This window comes from Lepisma saccharinum, chromosome 15 (genome assembly GCF_977018435.1).
Source record: "Lepisma saccharinum chromosome 15, izLepSacc3.1, whole genome shotgun sequence".
NCBI lineage: Eukaryota > Metazoa > Arthropoda > Insecta > Zygentoma > Lepismatidae > Lepisma > Lepisma saccharinum.
In genome coordinates this window covers 53,433,585-53,439,408 of record NC_139243.1, presented here as the reverse complement: position 1 = coordinate 53,439,408, position 5,824 = coordinate 53,433,585, and positions in this window count along the sequence as shown.

The window sequence follows — 5,824 nt, the reverse complement described above, 5'->3', positions numbered from 1 at the left end:
ACGGTTGCATATTATGAGATGATAAAATGTTGAAACTTTGTAAAATTTGAACACACTGTTCAAATGTTCAAATTTCAAGTTTGAACAGCTCAAAACATCCCCTCATCGATTTTTCTCATTTTTGAATATTTTTAACTACCATCCTTCCTCTTCATACTAATAAAGTTTTATGAAGGTTTTTTTTTTATATAAGAGAGAAAAATGAATTTGAAATTTGTCCTGCATCAGCAATGAACTGAGCTATAATGAGACTTTTCATTTGTGTCGCGCTAGAGGATATACATACGTACTGTTCAGGGACAGATGATATTCCTCTTGATAATAGCCTTTATTTTGTGCTGTTATTGCTAATTTATACGTTACTGTTTTCATATTTTTAGCCGCGTTCATGGGGACGAGATGTGGGAGTGTTGTGAAAACTTCTGTGTTAGCCAAAAAAAAAAAAATTAAGTTGAAAACGACGAATGTTGGGAATGATTCCGTAAAAGATGGATTTTGGTCAGTTGTTAGACCTCTACTAGAAGAAAAAAATCTCAAAAGTTCACGTCCTTCTCCCCTGTGCTTCCCCTCAAGCATCGGATTCACAGACTCTTAGTTACTGGCTTATATCTAAGCAGTTATTTTTCTATTAAACTTTTGATCCTCATTAGATAGACTGAAGAAAAGGTAATGTTTCGTTGTTCAATAATGCGTAACGATCTGTAGGATTTTATGTTTTGGTAATGAACGATGCCCCTATAAGATTGGATCACATATAAAGACGAATTCAAAGGAATTATTTTCCGGAGAGGGGCATCGTAACGATCTGTAGAATCTTTTAAATGTAACGTACAACGAACTCTAAAATCCCAGACATTTAGCCATCCCTTTCCAAATCAGGAAATTGCTAGAACCATCTAAGGAATGAATGTCTTGTCAGACATTGCCGAGCTTCCTTGATCGCCGTCGTTGCAAACAGGTGTAAACGATCGCAATCAAGGAAGAGTCTACAGATAACTGAGTCGGCATTACTTAGTAAATTCGATTGGAATAAATGTCTGGAAGGAGAGAGGTCAGTGGTCAGTTCTAAGTCAGTCAATCGAGGAGCGAGTACGAGGATTACGAAGAGAGATAAGAGGACGCCTTGGGGAGACCGTGTCGAGACGAGTCGCAAGTCAGACTCTTTGTATAGTCTCGAGCGTAACCTCTCATCGCATATCTTCAGTAGTGCAGAGACAAGTATACCCTTTCCAATAAGCCATGTTGATCCAGTCTTTGGGGGTTTAAAACTCAAGTGGTGTGTCTTGCCACACGTAGGGTTACCAGACGTCCGGTTTTTCCCGGACATGTCCTTATGTCCGGCGTCCAGGAGGAATTTGAAAAATATCATAAAAGTCCTACATTTTGAGCGTCACAAAATATTAATTAGGAAAATAGGTAACAGAAAGAAATCATGCTAGTTACAAGTCTATGGACTACGCTTCCAAACTCAATAGTGAAATTTATTTTGCTTCAGTCATTGATGTCCGTGTGCACGAACGAAGATCAAATTTTAAACTCGGATCGGGAAAGGATCACTGGAAAATTCCATTGCACGAAGACGGTTCAACACTTGTTTGCCTTCTGATCGGCCATTCGCGACCGTTTTGGTGTGTGATCCTGGTTCACGATACTGACGCTTCGACTGCAGGCAGTTGTTTTTTAATATAAAAAGAGCGGAAAGTGATATCGAGGGCGTGCAAACGCTAGAGATGTTGGATGTACAATGCTAATAATTCGAGAACTATGTAAACTAAAAACTGTTAAAATAATAATAATAATTTGTGGTTCTGCGGTGCAAAGTTGTAATATTTATAAATACTGTACTTTCTATCCCAGAACACAAAACATATATAAATGTCATATATTACGCGCAAGGTAAATTAGAACACAGCAATGTTTACGATATTGCTACATGGTGTTGGAAATATGATTGTATAAATTTACGAAAATACATGTTACTGGCTATTTACACGACACGACAATATAAATATATAAGAATTAAGAAATGAAAAATTCAAATAGTTACCACAGTACAGTAAAAATAGAAATAATAATAATAATATATCTTTATTGCGGGCGAGGTTCAGCGTACACTGTTCTCTCAAAATCGAATGTATTTCGTAAGGCATTAAAGTCCCGTAGAAGAAGGTTCCATGCTTTCTCCTCCTTTTGTGTTGTGCCGTCAGTTCTTTTTTAATATCATTATTTCTTTACGCTCCACTACATCCTTGTACATATTGACAAGGTTGATTAGTACATCTCTCAAATTCAGAGAAGTTTGCAGCCCGAATTATCTTCTTCTCCTACATGTTGATACTTTATCACATCACATTACTCTATGGAGTTCTTGGTTGTGATTTGTGTTAGCCAACCAATCAGGTATAGCCTTACAAATTAATCTCGGATCAGTTGAACGGAACCTCCTGAACGTCGTTTTTCGTTGGTGCAATGCAAATCCTTAAACCAAGTTCATTTATTGTGGATTAAAATTGATCTCGTTCATCTGAACTTCGAAATAATCGGAGTTGGTGAACGCGGCCATGAGTCATTGCCCCCCCCCCCAAAAAAAAAAGTTTGTCCTGCTATTAAACAAACAGGAAAACGGAAGCACTTAATGAACAAAGTTTTGGGACCACTTTCTGATAACGTCACTGTTCAATGCCTGAGCAGAATTTCTTGCCTTAGGGTTTATACTGATGGAACAAGGTCTTGCCCATTCTGATTCAATATTCAATACAATTTGATTGTAAAGCAGGGGTATAGATAACAAAATTATTCATGGTGTCTGCCAGTCAAGAAAGTCATGGTAGTCAAGAAAAAGTAAATATATTAACAAGTAGGTCAAGAAGTCAATAAAAAGGCAATAAATTATTCTTGTGGTCAAGAAGTTTTGCTATCATAATGACTGATTGGTTGATTTAGTTTATTTTACTTAACTTTTTTCTGTCCCTTTGGCTAATCGCGAAGATGAGGATGAATGGTGGTAAGATAAGATGGATGAAGAGACAGTCACAAACATATAGGGACAACCGACACAAGCCCCACATGAGTAGACGCCAAAGCCTCGCTTATCTGCCAAACACAGTTCAGGCTCTTTAGTAGGGTTTTTCATTAAATAAATATTTATTTTCTTAATTACTAATTTTCAACTTTACCTAAGTAGCGGTCGAATAAATAGACACTAAGAAAAACGGAAAAAGGTATAGAAAAGTCCAGAAAAAGTCAAGAATTCTGGATGTGTTATTTTGGTAGACACCCTGGACACTACTCAAGATGAAACTTCTCGAACCATTTTCAATTACGGTAACTGCTGAATATTTGTTTGCCATTACAGGTCATAATTCAAATGTTGAGAAAGTACTTTCATTACCATCAGCACAACAGACTCACGAGAGAAATTATTTTTTCATGAAGTCTGTAAAATGTTTGTTTGGTACTGGTCCCTATAATTTCAAAGAGTTTGACTGTCCACTCTAACATAAATATAGTTTGGCTAAACCTGAAATTTTGATAAAGATTGTCTCCTCTGAGAAGTACCGCTTAAATCATGTAGTGAGAGGTGCATTGATTAGTATGATTGCAAGTTTTGAAATTTTGCATTTAAAAATTCATTAAGAATTATTTTTTTTAAAACTGAAAAGTGTCACTTTTCAACTACTTTCTAAAGTGTTCTATAGAAATATCTATTATTTATTGAGAATGTTTTGTGTCCTACCTACATTTTGGATAGCATGTCCTACATTTCCCTTACAGCGATCTGCTAAGTGCTAACCCTAGCCACACGTATGTGTTTAGTCAGTACCACTTGCACCTTACCATCAGGTTTGCCATGAACAGCGAGTATGCCAATAGTTGGGGTGATGAATGATGAATGAGCTACATTACCCGTAGTACGATCCCACGTGGTGATAGATGTGGGATATTCATTTATTTCAATTCGAAATAAATGAAAATTGGAAGGATAGGCAATGATACGAATGTAAGTGGTTTTCACGTTATGTAAGAAATCATCTTTTAAAATAAAGACAAGTCTTGTCTTCCCCTGTAAAATAGAGACAAGTCTTCCTGTACTTTTAGAATTTTCTCGATTGTAACTATCAGATAAATTATGCGACAGAATATTATTTGGAATAAAAATTATAGCCTAATTTATAAGCGTTAAACTGATATAACTTTTAATGTATTTAATCAAAGAATCGCCATAAGATGTGTCTCCAAATAGAGGACTCGTACCCACACTCTTGATCACTGTCCAGCGGCTAAGTCCCTAATGATTGACGAATTGTTACACTTTTTGATAAAAGCAAGAGACTTGGTAGTATAATTGTTATGCCATTTAAGGAATATTCAGTCGAGGAGCCAATCGCTATGTGCGTGCCGATGCCTCCCATGTTCAAAATAGTCCACCGTATTAGATTTATTTTGGTTTGATATTTCTCGGGAACGGTGACGCCTATGAATGTCTGGTTTTCTCAGAAGTGCTCCAAATAGTATAAACTTTCACACTAAATCAATAAATCTATTTTTAAAAAATAAACGATTATTTTGTGAAATACTCATATTTAAAGTATTTTGTGAGAATAACTGCATATTGAAAATTTTGTTGATGGTTATGTTCTTACATTTTCAGTCATATAAATTAGAGCTCATTCCAACATCTCGAATTGAGGTCTCAAGCAATAAAATTTTGTATAACTGTCATTTGTCCAGTAACTTTATAAATATAAAAATAGTATTTTAAGAGGAAATCATGCCCCTTGCCCGAGCGCGACCGTCTCCCCCTCCCTTTCCTAGAAAGACGAGTTTTCCCCGTTTATTTGTAAAAGAAGTAATCAATTCCACTCCTCCGTAACTATTGGACTTACGACCTTCATATTTTATGGGACACTTTTTAAAGGTTTATTTCATAATCTATTCACTCAAATTCTCTGTAGCAATAATGATTTCATACTTGATTTTAATTATATTGAGTTTGGTAACAGCGTACAATTGCCTCACTAAATGGTCGGCTTCTCACTTTCCGATTCCGAGGGTAAACAAAACAGGTTTCGAGAATCGACGGGACCGAGCGGGCAGTGGTTTCTAGTGTTTCGCCCGATGGGAGGGATTGAGAGAGGGGGGGGGGGGAGTGAACTGCCTCCTCCAGAATAAATAGCCTCGGTCTTTTACTATAGCCATGGGCAGGGGCAGCGTGACAAAATTCGCAGCAGCTTCTATTCTCCACTTGCTTGTGTCCATAGGAACACAGAGCAGATGGTAGGTTGGTTACTCTATCCCAGTGGTTCTCAACCTTTTCGAGACCTCGGCCTAGTATTTTTTTATTTTATAGGACGATGCCCAATCCCAACAAATTTATTCGTAAATACTTTTCATTTTTTTTATAGTTTATACTAACAATTGGAAAGTGTGGTATAATCATAAAGACTGACAAATATAAATTTAAATTAGTTACCAATCACTGGAGCAAAGCAATATTATAGCATATAAGTTCCTCAAGCCATCATCATTAAATTAATTTCTGTTCATTATTATTGACAAACCCCTTTCTGATAAAAAATATATAATATTATTCCGTATAAAATTGATTATTGTTTTATTAAATTGATTGATTTTAATTGTGTAATTAAAACTGCCGGCCCCCGTGGCGGAGTGCTTAGCACATCGCGCTACGACGACAGGGGTCCTGGGCTCGAATTCCGGCCTGGGCATGGATGTTTGTGATTGTCCATTCATCAATTTCATCATATCATTCCTCATCACCATCCTCGCAAATTAGACAAAAATGGCACAAAAAGCGAAGTAA